At 44.2% G+C, this 19,111-nt stretch overlaps 1 protein-coding gene across 2 annotated transcripts in view; it reads left to right on the top strand.

Moving 5' to 3' along the window:
- Window positions 1–16,346: 16,346 nt before the first annotated feature.
- Ednra (endothelin receptor type A) overlaps window positions 16,347–19,111 on the top strand; it is a 60,471-nt gene continuing 57,706 nt past the window's right edge. Inside the window, exon 1 of one of the 2 annotated variants that reach the window (XM_050161567.1) lies at window positions 16,347–16,470. The gene's annotated coding sequence lies outside the window, so the exon portion shown is untranslated. Of the gene's footprint in view, window positions 16,471–16,832; window positions 17,136–19,111 lie in introns of those variants that run through there. The other variant, XM_050161566.1, reaches the window with a different exon arrangement.

Genomic DNA, 19,111 nt, shown 5'->3' with positions numbered 1-19,111 from the left:
ATCACCAGATGAAGGTTCTATGGTGATATGAAAGATATTCGTCAGTAATGCTATAGGATAGGGTCAGTTCAGGTTCCCTATCCTCAGTTTCCCAAGGGACTAACTGGGGACATCGCCTTGGGCTCCTGGGAGCCACTCTAGGTTCAAGTCTCTTGCCAACACTAAGGTGGCTCTTTTAACTAAGATATGTGCTTCCCTGCTCCCCTATCCTACCTTCCTTTATCCCAATCTGGAGAGGTATGATCAAATGATGAGGTGGTGCTGCTGAGAAGGACCTGGGCAGGTGACATGTGACATGTGCCATGTGAGGGCTGGACTCCAGGGCAGCAGGTTAGAGGGCAGCATTTTCATGAAAGTAGCCAAGTACATTCGCCTAAATCAGAGAACAGCACAGACTCAACACAGAACTTAACCTATGCCAAGTAATTGATATAGACTATGAGACTTTGTTTTGCAAGTATTATAGAGAAATAAGAGAAAGGAAAGCCTTTGTTTAGCGAAGTTCAAGGGAAAAGAAAGTGAACAACTTTGCAAGACTATGGAATGGGAATGTAGATGCAAGCTGTTAGTCTCAAAGTTTCTGCCCCCATACACACTACTTCCCACATACTTCCTGTGCTGAATTCCTAACTCCCATGGTAGTAAATGGTACCAGGAAGGAGGACTTTGAGGAAGGTGACTAAACCAAGAGGGCAGACAATTAAGATTAGTGGCCTTATACAGTAGCCCAAGGCAGCACTTTTCTTCTACCATTTGACAGTGAAAACATTAAATCTAACAAAAGCTTAACACTAAATATCCAGGAAATATGGGACACTATTAAAAGACCAACCATAAGAATAATAGGGATAGAAGAAGGAGAAGAAGTTCAACTCAAAGCACAGAAAATATATTCAACAAAATCAAAGAAGAAAACTTTCTCAACCTAAAGAAAGATATGCCAATAGAGATAGAAGAAGCTTAAGGAATGGGCCAAAAAAAGCCCCCAAACCACATAAAGTCAACACTAAGTGTGGAAGGACACTTTAAAAAAAATCCCACACTAGCTCAGAATTGAGAAATAGATGGTTATTTATTTAAGGGTAACTCCCAAATCAGAATTCTCTGCTTGAATGGAGAACAGAAACCAAATCCAGCAATAAGAAAGAGTGGCTGGAAGGAGACTGGATGTGAGTTCTATATCAGCGTATATAATAGTGGTTTCCCAGTGGGCGGGAAACCACTGGCTGTAAGACTTCCTACAGCAGCTAAGAAAGAAAATTACAGACCTATCTCACTCATGAACATTGATACAAAAGTAATTAATAAAATACTAGCAAACTAAACTCAAGAACACACCAGAAAAATTATCCATTATGATTAAGTCAGCTTCATCCCAATCAGTGATATAGGGATAGTTCAATATACAAAAATCTGCCATTGTAATCTACCACATTAAAAAAAAAAGTAATCATCTCATTAGATGCTGAAAAAGCCTTTGACAAAATACAACATCACTTCATGATAAAGGTCTTAAAGAGAAAAGGGATACAAGGAATATACATAAACATAATAAATGCACTAAATAGTAAGACAACAGCCAACATCATACTAAATGGAAAGAAACTTAATGTGATCCTACTGAAATCAGAAAAAAGACAAGGTTGTCCACTCTCTCCATATCTAGTCAATATAGTTCTTGATGGCCTAGCTAGAGCAATAAGACAACAAAAGGAGATCAAGGGGATACAAATCGCAAAAGAAGAAGTCAAACTCTCACTATTTGCTGACGATATGATAGTTTACATAAGTGAACCCAAAAATTCTACCAAAGAACTTCTACAACTCATAAACACCTTCAGCAATGTAGCAGGATACAAGATTAGCTTTAAAAAAATCAGTAGCCCTCCTTTACAAATGATAAATGGGCTGAGATAAAAATCAGAGAAACATCAACATTCACGATAGCCACAAATAACATAAAATATCTGAGTAACTCTAACCAAACAAGTGGAAGACCTATATGACAAGAACTTAAAACCTTTGCAGAAAGAAATTAAAGAAGACAACAGAAAATGGAAAGATCTCCATGCTCTTGGATAGGTAGAATTAACATAGTAAAAATGGCAATCTTACCAAATCAAATGAAATTCCATCAAAATACCAGCAAAATTCTTCACAGACCTGGAAAGAACAACTTCATATGGAACAGTAAAAACTCCAGGATAGCCAAAACAATCATATATATATATATATATATATATATATATATATATATATATATAGAGAGAGAGAGAGAGAGAGAGAGAGAGGCATCACAATCCCTGACTTTAAACTCTACTACAGAGCTACAGTACTGAAAACAGCCTTGGCATAGAAACAGACAGGAGGACCAATGCAACCAAGTTGAAGACCTGGATATCAATCCTCACACCTACAAACACATGATTTTTGACAAAGAAGCTAAAGATATAAAATGGAAAAAAGAAAGTATATTCAACAAATAGTGCTGGCATAACTGGACATCAATATGTAGAAAAATGAAAATAGATCCATATCTATCACCATGCACAAAACTCAAGTCCAAATGGATCAAAGACCTCAACATAAAACCAGCCACACTGAACCTCTCAGAAGAGAAATTGGGAAGCACACTTGAATGCATTGGCACCGGAAACCACTCCCTAAATATAACCCCAGTAGTGCAGACACTGAGAGCAACAATTAATCAACGGGACCTTCTAAAATTGAGAAGCAAAGGACATGGTCAATAAGACAAAACAGCAGCCTACAAAATGGGAAAAGATCTTCACCAGTCCCACATTGGACAGAGGACTGATCTCCAAAAATACTAAGAACTCAAGAAATTGCTCATCAAAAGAACAAATAATTAAAACAAAATGGAGTACAGATCTAAACAGAGAACTCTCAACAAATGAATCTAAAATGGCTGAAAGACACTTAAGAAAATGCTCAACAAAGCCTGGGATAAAACCGGTCTTGCTGAACATAGCAGACAATGAGGACTACAGAGAACTCAAGAATAATGGCAATGGGTTTTTGATCCTACTGCACGTATTGGCTTTGTGGGAGCCTAGGCAGTTTGGATGCTCACCTTACTAGACCTGGATGGAGGTGGGTGGTCCTTGGACTTCCCACAGGGCAGGGAACCCTGATTGCTCTTTGGGCTGACGAGGGTGGGGGACTTGATTGGTGGTGGGGGAGGGAAATGGGAGGCGGCTGTGGGGAAGAGACAGAAATCTTTAATTAATTAATTAAAAAAAGAAAAAAATGCTCAACATTCTTAGTCATCCGAGAAATGCAAATCAAAACAATTCTGAGATTCTATCTTATACCTATAAGAATAACCAAGATCAAAAACACTGATGACAATTTTGCTGGAGAGGATGTAGGATTAAGGGAAACTCCTGCATTGCTGGTGTGAGTGCAAACTGGTACAGCTGCTCTGGATATCAGCATGGCAATTTCTCAGAAAATTAGGAAACAACCTACCTCAAGACTCAGCAATACCATTTTGGGGTATATACCCAAAGAAAGCTCAATGATATCACCAGGAAATCTCATAGCAGCATTATTTGTCATAGCCAGAACCTGGAAACAAGCTAAATGCCTCTTGACTGAAGAATGGATAAAGAAGATGTGGTACATTTACACAATGAAGTACTACACAGTGGAAAAAATAATGACATCTTGAAATTTGCAAGCAGATTTATGAATCTAGAAAACATCACAATGAGTAAGGTAAGCCAGACCCAGAAAGACAAATATCACATGTACTCACTCATAAGTGACTTTTAGACATAGAGTAAAGAAATTCAGGCTACAATTCACAATCCCATAGAACCTGAGGACTCTAAGAGAGACATACATAAATCTAATCTACATGGGAAGTAGAAAAAGACATGATCTCCTAAACAAATTGGGAGCATGGGTTCAAGGGAGAGGGGAGAAGGTGAAGAGGGAGGAAGGGAGAGAAGCAGAGAAAAATATATAGCTCAATAATGACAATTAAAAAAAGAAAGGTCCTTGTCTTACAATGTTGTGTTTGGCCTTTCTTTTTTCTAAATTTAAAAAAATGTGCCTTATTAAAAAGAAAAAAAATAAGGACAGTAAATGTTCTGGAAAACCATTAACACCGCCAGAACATCTCTGAGAAGTGAAGCAAATGAGAGTACAAAATAAAATAGCCTCTAAATCCTAGGATCCTCAAGGCAGGAATGATTTTCAGTCTCAGAGAATGAAATTACAGTGTAGCTGTAGTGACCTTTCCAGTGATTACATCCAGAGGCTGTCACTAAAGCAACTGCAAGAACATGTAACTACTTCCTGCAGATGCACAGACATTAGCACTTCCCAATATTATTTAAGCACAGACCACTAGGAGTGATGGCAGGCCTGGGAAACACCACACTGGAGAGATGATGCAGAAGGAAACACAGAGCTAGGTAAATCAGTGCTTCAGAAAAATATCAAAATTGAATACTTGTATTTGAGAAGATGTAGGCAGTGAACATAATAAAATATGTGGAAAAATGTTTTTGTATTTTAGAGATACATGAAATCAAACACTTAATGATATGTGTCAGGGTATATTTATATTTACTTTAAAATACTTGCACAAAAAATATGTTTATGAAAAAAGAGTTAGAATCACTTATGAGAACATAAAGCAAACTGTGAATATTTTTGCTGCTGTTTTCTGGGGGTTTTGTTGTTGTTATTGTTGTTTTTTTTTTTTCCTTAGATACAGTTTATCTGTGTAGCCCCAACTATACTGTAACTCAGTGTGTGGAACCAGGCTAGCCTAGAACTCAGAGTTCTGTCTGCCTCTAGCTCCTGGGTGCTGGGATTAAAGGCATGCACCATCACACCCAGCCATGAACATTTTTAAAGTCATTAAAAACTATAGCACAACTATGGATCCTAGAGGGTAAGAGGAGTGCTAAGTATGTCTTGAAAATACCACTTGAGACACCAAGTGTAAGTAGTTGTTGCTAGGGATTGAGTTGTGTCTTCTACATTTCTGTGCTGCATTATCTCTAACTTCTTATTTGCTAACATCTTTTTTTAAAAATATTTATTTACTATGTATACAATATTCTGTCTGTGTTGTATGCCTACAGGCCAGAAGAGGGCACCAGATCCCATTACAAATGGTTGTGAGCCACCATGTGGTTGCTGGGAATTGAACTCAGGACCTTTGGAAGAGCAGGCAATGCTCTTAACCTCTGAGCCATCTCTCCAGCCCCTATTTGCTAACATCTTAATTTAACCCATTTATTTTAATCTGTATATTACCACGAGGCCGTGGCCTACCTGCAAAGTTTCAGCAAATCTATCTCTGGCAGCTCCATCGCACCTCCCTGACTCCACCCTTCTTTCTCCCAGCATTCAGTCCAATCCTCTCCACTTACCTAAGTTCTGCCCTATCAACAGGCCAAGGTGATCACAGCACACAGAGGGGATCCCACATCAGGGCTTTGCTCTCTACTCCAGAAAAATATAGTAGAATATTTCCCAATAAATCCTTTTCCCAAAAGTTTCCAGTCATCCTTTAAAAACCTAATGCACATGCTAGTTAGAGAGAGTGTTGCTCTTCCTCCTCCAAATGAGAAATATAAATCTTGTGAAAGGATTTATACTTCATCTAAGTAATGAGCCTGTTCATCTTTTGGCAGTGCTTCTCGTTCCTGAGTTATTTTGAGAGTGTGTGAAACAGAGGAGTGAGCCTAAAGGCTAAGTCTGCTGTGCTTCGAGCAATATTCCCCACTGGCCATCTCCAAGGCCACTCTCTCCTCATTTCTCTGACCTCTCAGGACCACCCGTATTCTCTCCTCCCTCCATGTCTCAGACACTGACTGTCCTGACTCCCTCTCTGATGTCTCTATTTTGGACAAGTCTCTAGCTCTTGCTGTGCTAACCAAAAACTTGGCACAGGACTCATTCTGGTCTCTTTGCCGTTTTTCTTTTACTCATTCTGCCTTTAAATGAAATGCATCCAACTCACGGATTCAGTCACTAATTACCCTGCTCTCCTATTTCAAGCCTGAAGTCTTTACCTAGACCAGGTCTCAGCGGACATCAACCATCGCCGGCTGGCTGTTTGCAAAGTGTCTCGAAACTGAATTCTTTTCCTGTAAGAAGAGAAACCTTCCTAACCCAGCGTCCCTTTCCAGAGACACTCAAGTGCTCATCTATCCTCGTTTGGCTTATTGAAATGCTTTATATTTAATAACATTATATATATATATTAGTGTATTTTTATAACACAATATAAATAGAGCCGTCCCTCCTTTTGTGCTTTTATAGAAGTGAAATACAGTGGCTTCAAGGGAGGAAAAAATCATCCTCAAAACCAAAGATGTCTTCCTCTTCGACAGCAATGTCCACTTCAATTCTAAAGGCAAACCTACACATTTGCCTAATAAAGAAGTTGGAGGTGGCTGTATAGCTCAGAGGCAGAACACCTATTCAGCCTGGATTAGTCCCCAGGACCACACATACCTTCAAAATGTAGACACCAGTGTTCTTTATGGCTCTGCTGTAAAAGTAAAAATTGAAGAACTTCAACATCTGGGAAAACTAACTAAGCAGTTTATAGTATAGGCAGACTGTGAAATACTCAGAATTCTGACCCCCTGACATGAAAAAGACACTGTCAAGGTACATAGGTGGAGATACAAAGACGGCCACAGCAGATAAACTAATCTAACCTCATCTATATCAAATAAACAAATACAAAAAAATCCAGTGTTCATGTATGTATACGTGTGTGTGCACACGCATTTAAGTTGCTGGGTTGGAATAAAAGGCAGTAAATGGCGAAAGCGACCCCCCCCCCCCGCCGCCCAGGAAGGGGAGGAAGATGGAAGGATGCTGATGAACCTGCTGAACCACCCTTCCTTCTTTGTATGCTTCCACGGTTTTTTGTGAGGTGACATCTTCTACCACAACAACCTGGAAAAAGCACAAGAAGCATCAAAAATGGTTGTTCTTAGTGAGGGCCGTGTACTTGCAGGCCAGCCGACTAGCACTGGCTAGTCTCTGCTAGATGTTGCCATGGTTGCAATGGGAAATACTCTTCATAGGCTCATGTGTTTGAATACTGAGACCCCAACGGATAGTGCTGTTTGGAAATACTGTAGAGCTTTTAGAAGTCCGAGGCTTGTTAGAAGTGACCACCGGGAACAGCCCTCGGGATTTACAGCCTGGCACCACTTCCTGCCCCATCTCTGCTTACGCTCCTGCCACCGCAGCCACAGGCAGCTCCTATCGTATACTTTCCCCACCGTGATGAACACCCCCCTCAGACCAGGAGCCGAAATAACGCCTGTCAACCCTAACGTGCTTCTTATTAGTATTTGATTGTAGCAATGAGAAACGTATTGTCAGACAATACCACACAGGTCAGAGTTAAGTAGCAGATACTAACGCCATAGGGCTTTTATAGCTAAACATTTTAATATCAAGGAGCTTGCAATTTCTACTCTAGAACAGCGACAAGGACACCCCCCTCTCCCCATGTGTGTGTGTGTGTGTGTATAGAGGCCAGTCGTCAACCCAGAAGTCTTTCCTCAAGAGTCGTCCACTTTGGCTTTACAGACAAAGAAGCCTCTCACTAGTACAGGGACTCACCGTTAGACTGGGCTGACTGGCCAGTGAGTGTCAGAGACACACTTGGCTCTACCCCCTGCCCGGGATTTGCAGCACAGGCCACCACCCCCAGCCATTTTACATGAGTTCTGGGGATTGCAAGCTCAGGTCCTCGGGCTTGTACAGCAAACACTTTGCTGACTAAGCTGTAGTCCTAACCCAACAAGGTCAGAGGAAGGCTTTGTGGGACTCAGACTCTGGACTGACCTCACTCTAGGCATGCTCTAATCAGGTTAGCCAACATAAACATTGCCTATGGGAGCAAGACAGATGTCAAAGCTAAGCCTCTTTTTACAAAGCCCTTTCCCTGCACTTTCATTTTTTTTTAAGTGTCAACATATTTTTTTTTAAATCTGGGCAATGTTTTATTTGGATTCCATTTTCTGTATTTCTAGTCCAAACCTCCTTATTTCTTCTATGAACTGAAAGGGACAATTAATTTTATAATTGTGGTTCTCTACCTGCCACAGAAGCTAGGTTCTGTTTGTATACATAGAAGTGTAGGCTGTAGGTTTTTAAATTGTTTAAAGTATCGCTGCTGAGTTGGAGGATGGTTCAGAGGGTAAGAGCACTGGCTGCTCGTCCAGAGGTCCTGAGTTCAATTTCCAGCAACCACATGGTGACTCACAACCATCTGTAATGAGATCGGATGCCCTCTTCTGTCATGCAGGCATACACATAGGCAGATTATACCTGCCTGTGTGTATTTATTATATACACATATATTGTGTATATAATAAATAAATTTAAAAAAAAAGAATTACTGCCATTAGAACAACAAGATTTTAAGTATTCAAAGTAGTTTGAATTGCTATGTATTCCTAGCAAAATGAAAGTAAATAAAATCCCTACTCTCTTGGCCAACAGAACAAATTAGTGGAATTAGAAGGTATTGTTTCCTGGAAGCGTAACAGGAAACAGGGAGACAGTAGTGCTTGACATGGAACTCAGGGCCGGGTAGAGGGACAGGATACTGGAAGCACCCAGTAACCAGCCCAGCCACTGGCGAGCCTCAGATTCACGGAGAAATGCTGTCTCAGACAGCGAGGTGCAGGGCTGGAGAGGTGGCTCAGCAGGAAAGAGCACTTGTTGCTCTTACAGAGGACCAGGCTTTGTTTCCCTGAACTCAAAAGCACCTGGAACTCCAGCTCTAGAGGATCTGACAGCTTCTTTTGGTCTCTCCAGGCATCTACATATGTATACACATACTAACCCAAACATATGTACAAACGCGCGCGCGCGCACACACACACACACACACAGAGTGCCTTTTGATTTAATGAAGTAGAAGGCAATGAAATAAAATACTCAGTGTCAACATCTGGCCTTTACACATGCATACAAAAGGCATGTGCACGTGCACACTCTCATCCATGCACATGCACCACCAGCAACAGCAACAAAAACAATAAAATAAAATGAGAAAGTTGGTGTCCACGATCCAGCTCCCACCCATCCGATACTGGAGAACTTGATCCATATGTGCTGCCGTAACAAAATGACACCTAAGCCTGGGAAGGTTTTTTGTTTTCTTGTTTGGTTTGGATTTTTGAGATAGGATTTCTCTATGTGACAACCCTAGCTGTCCTGAACTTTCTCTATAGACCAGGCTGGCCTCGAACTCACAGAGACCGGCCCACCTCTGCCTCCCGAGTGCTGAGATCAGTGGCTTGTGCCACCACTGCCTGGCATGTGGGAAGTTTGTAAGAAACAAATTACTTCCCACCATTACAAAGGCCATGAAATTGAAAAGAGTGGGCACGCGAGGTCTGCTCTCTCTAGCCTTAGCATTGCGCTCTCCTGAGATGAACAGGTAGACAGAGAGACCGAGAGGTATGGTGGTCAGCTCTCAGCCTCTTTCATAGGAACAACTATCCACTCATGAAAGCACTGGTAACTTCATTGCCCCTCCCAGCAGAGACCGCATCACTTAGTACTAGCACATGGAGATGAAGCTTTAGCATGAATTTTGGAGGGAGCACTCTTAAATGATTGACTTTGGACAAACCACTCAGTCTTTCTAAGCTTTGGTCTTACCAAAAGCCACAAAGGGCCATAACAGAACTTATTGTACATTCATTCCAAAAGGAAAAAAAATCCCCCAAAGAGAAGAAATGACAGTTCACAAGCAAGTCCGGAACAGGGAGGATAAGGTATTTAGCTTTGGTTTGATTCTTTGTCCTCCAGGCCTTCCTCGGTGGCAGTGTGACCTCAGCACCTCTCCAGGTGACAATCCCTGTGGCAGCAGGAGGTGTCACAAGGGCCTAGGGAAGTGCAGAGCAATCACAGTCATTGCCAGTGAGATGCTCAGTCTTCCTTGGGCCTGTGGTGACAGTGGCTGTTCTGATTAATGATCTCTGCATCACCTTGGGGCCCTTCCTCGCTCCCCTTGGTCAGTAGTGCGCATTTGTTGCAAGTCACCCGCTGGCTGGACCTTGAATTATGTCTGCGCTCTTGTAGTTCCCAGCCCTCTCCCTCTTCACAACTCACATGGCTCTGTCTATGCTTTAGTAATGAACATACTAAAGAATCTTCAAAACATAAAGTTATTCCTCTACATCCCAAGGCAGTGTTTTAACATTGAATGTATTTCTCTCTGGGTGTGTATGTGCCTCTGTATATGTCACATGTTTAGAGGTGAGAGGACAATCTTGGGTATCATTTCTCAAGCACCTTCTATTTATTTATTTGTTTGTTTGTTGAAAGAGTAGGCTAGGCTGGTTGGCACAAAGCCCCAAAGATTTCCTGGTCTCTAACTTCGCAGCCTTGGGACAAATGCCTGCCAGCACACCTGGTGCTTTTCTTTCTTCTCCTTCTTTTCCTCCTGTTTCTCCTTCTTCTTTTCTCCTCCTCCCACTTCTCCTTCTCCCCCCCCCCACTACCTCTTTCTCCTTCTTCTTCTTAGAATGTGTTCTTTGAGGCTTAACTCAGATTCTCGTGGACCTTTCAACACAACATTACTGACTGTGCCATCTCCCCAATTCAAAACCAATCAATTTTGTTGTTATTGTTGTTTTGCTTTGCTTTTCTGAGATGGGGTTTCTTTGTGTAACAGCACTGGCTGTCCTGGAACTAGCTCTTGTAGACCAGGCTGACCTCGATCTCACAGAGATCCACCTGCCCCTGCCTCCCAAGTGCTGGGATCAAAGGCGTGCGGCACTACTGCCGGGCTGTAAGTTCTTAGCAATATCTGATGCTGACTTCAAGTGGTCCAAAACGAACAAGCAAAAAAGATGACCTTTAAGGTTGGTTTTCTAAACCTGGTCCTAATCAAGACAATGCAAGTGTTCTCATCCTGTCCTGTTGGCCGTCCTTAAATCTCTTTTAATAAGAGGCAGGGCTGGGGTAGGGATCCATCTGTATTGGTTGGCTTGATGAGGAGACGGAGGTGGTGGTCTGGGTTAAAGTCGCCCCTTCAGGCTGTGTGTTTGCTTCTCTTGATGCCCCTTCACTCTCTTTTCTGAAACTGGAGACAGTTTTTATTGTATTTAAGTCAGACATTTCTGGAATGGACCTCAGAGGACACTCAGCATCTGGTTATCCCATTATAAGTGATGCCAAGACTACAGATTTCTCAGCTCGCCAATGGGGTCAACAGCAATTGAGCTAGATAATGCTGTGAATGTTTTTGGATGGAATAACCTGGGGTTTAGAGAACTGAGTCCAAATTGTTGCCACAAGAAAGAACTTTAGGCAGCAGTGGTGCACGCTTTTAATCCCAGCACTTGGGACGCAGAGGCAGGTGGATATCTGTGAGTTTGAGGCCAGCCTGGTCTACAGAGTGACTTCCAGTATAGCCAGGGCTACACAGAGAAACACTGTCTTTAAAAAGAAAAAGGAAATAAAAGGCAGAGAAAACACTTTAGAATTGTAAGCAAGCCATCCAGAGACACACACTTCGGAATACAATAGACCCTGGGATACCACAGGTTTGAACTACATGTACCCTCTTGTTAATAAAATTTGAGTTTTCTTACCTGAAAATAAGGCTAGTTTAGTAAGGAAAAGATATGCCATAAATGCACAAAACCTTGTAGATAATAGTCCAGCTTATCATGTACTACCATAAAATATACATAAAGAGCATAAGAAGTTAAAATTTAAATAAAAATATACACAAACACTGACAGACTATGCCTGGTATCATTGGTCAGAAAGTATAAAACTATAATTTATTAATGCATTTTGTACTAGTGTAAAAACTTAGACACAATCACCTATTGTCAGGTGACAAGAGTGGCCAATGTCTGCTTAAAACTCGTGTAATGTGTTTCCTCTCCTGGGAGCTGTTATGTTTCCAGTAAACTGTGCCTAACAATAAAAGTGGCCTCTCCTGGTTTGCACATATTTTCAGCATATGTTGCACATCTGAAAGGAAAACTGTGAAGTAATCCATTGTTTCTGTTACCAGTTGGGCTTCTGGTCAAAGGGAGGCTAGTCAAAGCTGAATGCTAGAGTGTTCTATTGCCAAGCTAGAGCATGAAGCGACCCAGGTACAGCTGAGCATCCCCTCAAAGCAATCACATCCTGGGCTGAGTGAACCCCAACTCAGGTCACCAATGGCCATTACCGTGCAGCATGGTGGAAGCCCAGCATCCACCTTGTCCTCAAATCTAAGGACACCTCCTAGGAGGGCAGAGAGGGGTGGCCCAGGAGGACCCATGTTAATGGCACTTGGTCATGGCAGGAACAAGACTGTCATCATAAAAGTTTAGAGAACACAAAAAAAGTTTATGAAGCAGATATGGGTTCATCAGCAGTGGTGTTCCAAAGACAACCGACCACTGTATGGAAGAAAAACACCTGGAGGTAGCTTCCTTGTGCAGGAGCTGGAAACGGAAGGTTTTGTTGGTGCTGTTGAATGGAGAAGCCTTGTGGGGGTAAAACATTACAGGCCCTGGTGACGTCCCTGCTTAAGACTGCTTGCAACCAGCCCACACCCAGTGTAGGCTCTAATCGCCTTGTAGGTCTCCTCCACATGGCACAGCTACCAGAACAGTGAAGGAGAAATAGGAGAAGCCCCAAAGCCAGGCCTTCCTTAAGCTAGTCGGTCTATGTGAATGCAGTGATAGAAATGCGGTTTCTTAGGGCCTTGGACACTGGGCAAGGCCAGCCTACGCGGTGGTGAAGAAGATGGGTAAACTCAAGAAGAGACCCAAGGTCAGCAGCCGTCTCAACGGCCCTTCATCTCAGTGCAACTTCAATTACGACTCAGATTCCATAAATTCAAAGAGGGAAAAGCTACCCATCCTTAGATGAGAATGCCTAGGGATTCAAGGCCTTCCTGTGGGAAGGTAGGGTGTCAGGAACATGAGGCATCTCCATGGCCTGAAGCAGGGGAAATGCACGCTGATGCTCAGCTCACTTTCTCCTTTGGATTCACCCTGGGCTCTGCTGCCCACATTCAGAGTGGGGCTTCCCTCTTCAGTTAAACTTTCTAGAATCACCCTCTAGACACAGCCATTGCTGGGTTTCCATGGTGATTCTAAATATCATCAAGTTGGCAAGTTCCTGTCCCCATTTTCCCCCCACAGGGAGGCTTTACACACTTAACTGAGAGCCAGTGTGCACCCTACATCAAGTTACTTCTCAGCAGGCATTTGGTCACATCAACGAGAAAGGTAACCAAACGGGGGAATCAGTGTCCCCAACAAGTGCCAACCACATTTTCTTTTGTAAACAAAGCACGTACAAGTCCATTTTACACAACTCACAGATGTTTCAACTCATATCTCTCACAGACATCATACACCCACGTCTCACAGACCACACACACGTCTCACACACACCACATACACGTCTCACACATTCACTGCTCAACACAGACTGCAGCAGCAGCTCGGAGCGTCGTGTTACCATACACGGCTCCCTTTTCCTTCTTTCCTTTATCTGTGGTTCTACAAATCCTTCGTTTCCTTCTTCCTTGGGGCATCTCAAGAACCAACCAAGGCACACCTTATTCTCAGCAGATGCTGTGAAACACAACTCTTGCCCTGTGCTGAGTTTGAAGGTCCTGGGAGTTCAGCACCTGAAGTGAGCTTGCTGCTCTGAACCAGGCAGTAAACTTATTAGAATATTTGCCTTAGGAAACATGGACAGTAGGTTGAGTGTTTTTCTTAACCTACGGAGGTTACTGTTTATTAGATCATTCTGGTCCGCTGCCCAGCAGTGTCCCTGCAAATGGCTCCACAGAAAAGCTCGCTTAGTGGACCGGTGGAGGCAGAATGCAAGCAAGTTTCCCTGAGTCTAGAAAGCCTTCAAACCTGCATGTTTCTTCCAGGGAAAACAAACAACCTTTCAAAGTCAAGCTTGGGAAATGCGGCTAAATATACTAACTAAATACCCTTGGGGAGACTAACCCGGGATTGCAGAGGAGGTGTGGTGAGAATACTGTCTTGCCTACAGAGAGAAGGGTAACCAGAAATGACGTAAATTTGGCCAAAAAAAAAAGATTAATTGAATTCACTGGGGCCATTGCCTTCAAAGTAAAACAGAAGAGGGAGCTAAATCTACAGTGCTAAGGAGCATCTGTGGTCTCTCACCGATGGGGCAGGGTAAGCTTTTCAAAGACAGAGCTGTCTGGAGCAGTGGTTCTCAACTTGTGGGTCGTGACCCCTTTGACAAACTTCTGTCTCCAAAAAAAAGTGAAAAATTACACTTGATCTATAACAGTAGCAAAACTGCAGTTATAAAGTCGCAATCAAAATAACGTTATGCCTGGGGGTCACCAGCACATGAGGAACTGTATTAAAGGACCCCAGCCTTAGGAAGGTTGAGAACGGGTGGTCTGGTAGCTTCCATGAGCAGTCTACTCAGATTTGAAGATCTTTCTTCTAAGAGGCAGTAAGCTCACTTTATAGATAACAGGGCACACGAGCAAGGCAGGTTTTTATCTTGACATCAGGAAGGTTTGTTTCTTCCTTGCAAACCATACACAGTCTATCACTTCGACCGCTTGCCAGTGCACACTTAATGGGCACTGAGTTTGGGTGGTGTGTGGCTCCCAGAGCCTTTATACCACCCACCAAAACTCTTAAACACATAAAACAGAAAGTTCCCCTTCTCCAAAGCCCTGGGAATCACAATTCTACCTTCTCTATGGTTTTGACTATTCTAGGTCCCTTTTATAAGTGTGAAAATAGTGTTAAATTTTAAAAGAAAAGAAAAAAGAAGAGAACAAAGCAGAAACACATTCAAGATGGACTCTCTCGAGCAGAAGTCCATGTCATTAAACAGAAACCAAGCTGTTGCTTATGACCTCTTGAAGAGTCAGTTAAACATCATGGGCATACAAAGCACTCCAGCCGTACACCCAACTTGCCAAAGTTGCCTTTTGACCTACACACAGACACTCACACACAAGCAAACAAACTCCCCAAATAGGCCAGTTAGGCAGAATTCTTTCTAAATACAGAAAAGCTAACCTGAAGTAAGGCCAGGTTACTTCAGCCAAGCAGGTACCTCCCATTGATCTGCCTCCTGGACCCAGCCTTACAAAGAACACAAACCAATCTCCATCTCTTTTTGCATTTTCAGCCTCACTCTATCCACAAAACCAGCATCTCTTGCCTATTTTGTACACATACCCAGAAGCTGAATGTTAGACCACATAGCAATTCTAGGCTTAGTCACCTGAGGAACACTGGTTTGTCTTGCACGGCTACTGATCTATTTTATACCCCTGCCCACAATAGACAGGGGTTTGCTTCTTAGTACCCATGCCAACACTCGGATATTCTGGCTTCATTCGTGTATAAATAGTGACCATCATAATGGGTGTTAAAGAGGATCTTTAATGACTGGTTCTGTAACAGGGTGGGACCAGCAAGGGGTGGGGGACTACTAGGGGTGCTGTAACAGAGACTAGACTGACTGACAAGTTCAGTCACACAGATGCTGCTGGCTCTTCCAGCTTCTGACCCTGGGGTGAGTAGGGCCTCAGGTCCAGCACATTTCACATACCAAGTTAAATTCTTCCTGTAAAGTCATGTCGGCTTGCCAAGCTGTCGGCACAAAGGGCAGTAAAACCCAAGACAGTGATTCTGGCTCCTGCCTGGAGATACTCTAGGTGGACCAGATTCATGGACAAGTTAATGCCTGGTCCAACAGAGCTAGAAGAATATTAAGATCCTTTCCACCGTGGTATTCTGCTATCTCTTTAATGGTTTTACAAAATGGTCCCTGAATTCCTTGACACTCCTCATATTGACAAGTGGGTTCTCTGTATCATCACCTTTTATCTGGAATCAGATGCTAACAAAATTGAGCGGAAGTTCACCGGTGCCAGTATCTGGGCTGTACATAGGGGGCAGTTTATATTTCTTTAGACATTTCTTCTTGGAAACTAGCCACCCTAAAAATCCCTTGGGGGGGGGGGCGGGATGTAAGTCCTGTACCCGCTCCTCCTAATATCCCAAGAACAAACTGAGGTACGATTCCACCAGAGTTACTGTAGGGCACCAATGAGTTATTGGGCACCCATACAGGCATGACTCCTTCTCTGAGGAACCCAACTGTTAACTGGCAAGCAATGGCCTTTGGCCCTCATCCCTCCTCCTATTGCCTCCTCCCACCCCTCCCTCCGCCGCCCGCCCCCCACCCCCTCCACTGCATCTTGTCTCATCATAAGGTCTTGACACGGTCTTGTGATCAAGTCTTCTGTGTGGTCTCCCCATTATCATTTTAATTACTTGGGCATCACCATCTCTCTGCCCATACACTAGAACCTTCCACAGACTCTCCAGCTTCCCCATGCCCTGAGCTAGGAGTTGTAGTTTTTCAGAGTTCACTTGATCCAAGGACATATCTTCCTCAAAGGTAAGCAAAGTTGACAGGGGGCAGAGGAGGCACGACCCTTGGGCCCTATTTTTCCCTGCAGATCAAACCCGCCTGTATTCACTGCCTGGTGCCTTTAGCTTCTTCCTAAAGCCAGGCACAACTCTGAGGCCCTCTGAAAAGCTCTGCTCCCTTTTCTACCCCATCCTAAGCCCACCCCCAGCTTTATCTCAGGAAGGAAATAGTTAAAGATTCCTGCCCTTCAGGGCCTGGCGGGGGCAGCAGCATCGCAGTTTGGCGGCTGCTCCCTGGAGGGGAGGCGGGCTAGGACGCCCCTGCAGTTCGGTCCCAGAGTGGAGGGGACGGTCTGGAAGCCTGTGGAGCCTGGCGAGGACCGCGGGAGGCGTGTTCCTCTGGAGTTTGCTTTTGCTTGGGAGACTCGCGCGCACACCCATTCCTCTGGCCTGGCGACCGTGCCGGGGAGGTGGAGAGCCACTCTGGTCCACCGAATCGTCGCCGGAGGTTGGGAGCGGGGCGAGATCTCCCTCAAAGGAGTCAGGCCCTGCCGGGGAAGTTTCCCCAAGTCGACGCAGTGCTGCAGCCCCGGTCACCCGCCACCCTACGCGCCACCCTTGTTCTCCCACTCCGGATCCGTCTGGCCCAGGCGCGGACCTGGCGCTGTTTGCGACCGTACAAGAAGATCCGAGGTCAGTTCTAGTCTTTCCTAATGGGAACCAGAACTGGGACAAGGGATAGGGTCGCAGCCTGGGGCTATCGACTGGGAGGAGTTGGGGTGTCGCGCAGCGCCCGCGAAACGCTGCACCCGGGGCTAGCTCCTACCTGCCCTGGCGTCCTGTGTGGGTCACCTTCCTAGGAATCTTGAGCGCTGCGGGGTGGGAGTAGAGTGATGAGCTTTAACCACAGATCAAAAGCATTTTACATCCCCAGGCAAGACTCTGATTTTTAGAAAAAGGAAGTTGGGCCAGGGGTGTCTCTTTCTCCACAGGCAGGAAAGAGCTTTCAGTACATCATGCTTAAAGCTTGCTCCGAAGTTTACTGGTGAAGTTGGTGGAGCAGCCTCTTCGCATCCCCCATCCAGGGTGTGAGTAGCCAAGGACACTTACTGTGAAGATCCGACAGCTGTGAACCCCTCCTCACACCACACTGCAGCTAGTGTTGGGAATCTGGCTGTTGCTGGAGGTCTGGGCTGTTTGCTCTTACTCTCCTTTAAAGGGCACTTGTTGCCTTTCACGCGTGGAACACTAGCAGTCTGCAGATAAGCCACCTCTGTTTACACCGCACTAATGGCCTCACCCCAGCAGACATGGGGTGAAGGCATATTAAAGTCAGACGGTGCCACCAAGGAGTGGCAGAGAGCAAAACCACAGAGAACTTCAAAGAAAAGTTCTTTGTTTAATTTTTTTTCTCCCCTTGTAGTCGTTTATGGATACTCCCCCCCCCCAATAAACCATCTGTTTTTAAAGTGTTAGCCAACAGAGAAATACCCTGGCAACAGTATCTTGCAAATTACCTGTTCTAAACATGTGCAGTTTGTGTGCCATGGGAATTTCCAAAGAGCTAACGGAATGAACATTCGTCCGAGAGTCTGATATGTTAAACAGGTAAAGGGCTAAGCAATCAGCGCTTGTTAAAGCACTCCGAAATCTCTACCCCACAAAAGGAAGAATGCTGAGTCCTTAGCCCCGTCCTTCAGGCTTGAATGGGGTTGCTTCTCCAGAGTTGTGTCTGACTACAACAGAAGATGCCCAACCAAGCTTGCCTCGAATGAACCAGAATGAGCTCCAGATCCGTCCTTGGGAGAGCATGCATTTGAAAGAGGTTTCTTTCATTTGGTTTTGTGTTTTTTCACTCTGTGACAATATGGCAGCCACATGTTTTTGGCAGATGTCCCTTAGATGTGGAGAACTGACGGGGGTGTCAGGAGTTCCTTGGTAGTGTCTTTGTTGAGGGGAAGCCGGGAAGGAAGAAGTTTTGATGGTAGTTGGCTCACACCATGGCGAGAAGCCGTGGCTTTGGCGTTCTCAGCACCCGTAGCTGATGGAGGAAACCAGCAACTCATGTGGGTACCAGTGAGGTGCTTTATGAAGGGTACAGGGCCAGTGACAACCAAGTGGCTCATAAAGTCACCTCCTAGATGATCTTAATATAGCGCATGAAGCTCTTCTGTTTGTGAAAAAGACCTCTTCCTCTCAGTTGTGGGGAAACTACTACTAATTCCATCCCCGTTGGGAAAACTAGGATCTTTTAATCAAAAAGCAGTCAAGAAATTAAAGAATTGTGTCGTCCCTCATTATTCAAAGAGACAGATTTTAACTAACTCTGTGCTTGGGATTCTGGCCTCCATCTGGGAAGGGTAATGGAGATACTTGATAGGCCTACTAAAGAGTTGGCCAGAGACTGTTCTGTAGGAGACAGGAGAGGAAATCTGTAAATTACTTATAATTCAGGGTGAGCAGAAGTAACATGGCAGCAGGATGGTGGCAGGTTCCTCACTTTGAAATTGTAGCAGCCAGTGGAACCCTACAACTCAGTTAGGAGATGGAATGGCTGGCCTGCCACTGTCTCCCCATGGCCCATTTCTCTCAAGTGAAGCGCAAATCTTGCTTCTACCTGCTCTACTGGAAATGCTCAAGCAAGAAACAGATGGCGTCTGTCAGGTGCA

The sequence above is a fragment of the Alexandromys fortis genome, unplaced genomic scaffold (genome assembly GCF_014885135.2).
Source record: "Alexandromys fortis isolate MF-2015 unplaced genomic scaffold, M_Fortis_MF-2015_v1.1 scaffold_127, whole genome shotgun sequence".
Taxonomy (NCBI): Eukaryota; Metazoa; Chordata; class Mammalia; order Rodentia; family Cricetidae; genus Alexandromys; species Alexandromys fortis.
Note: the sequence above shows the minus strand (reverse complement) of the source record. Positions and strands in the feature narration are given on the sequence as shown.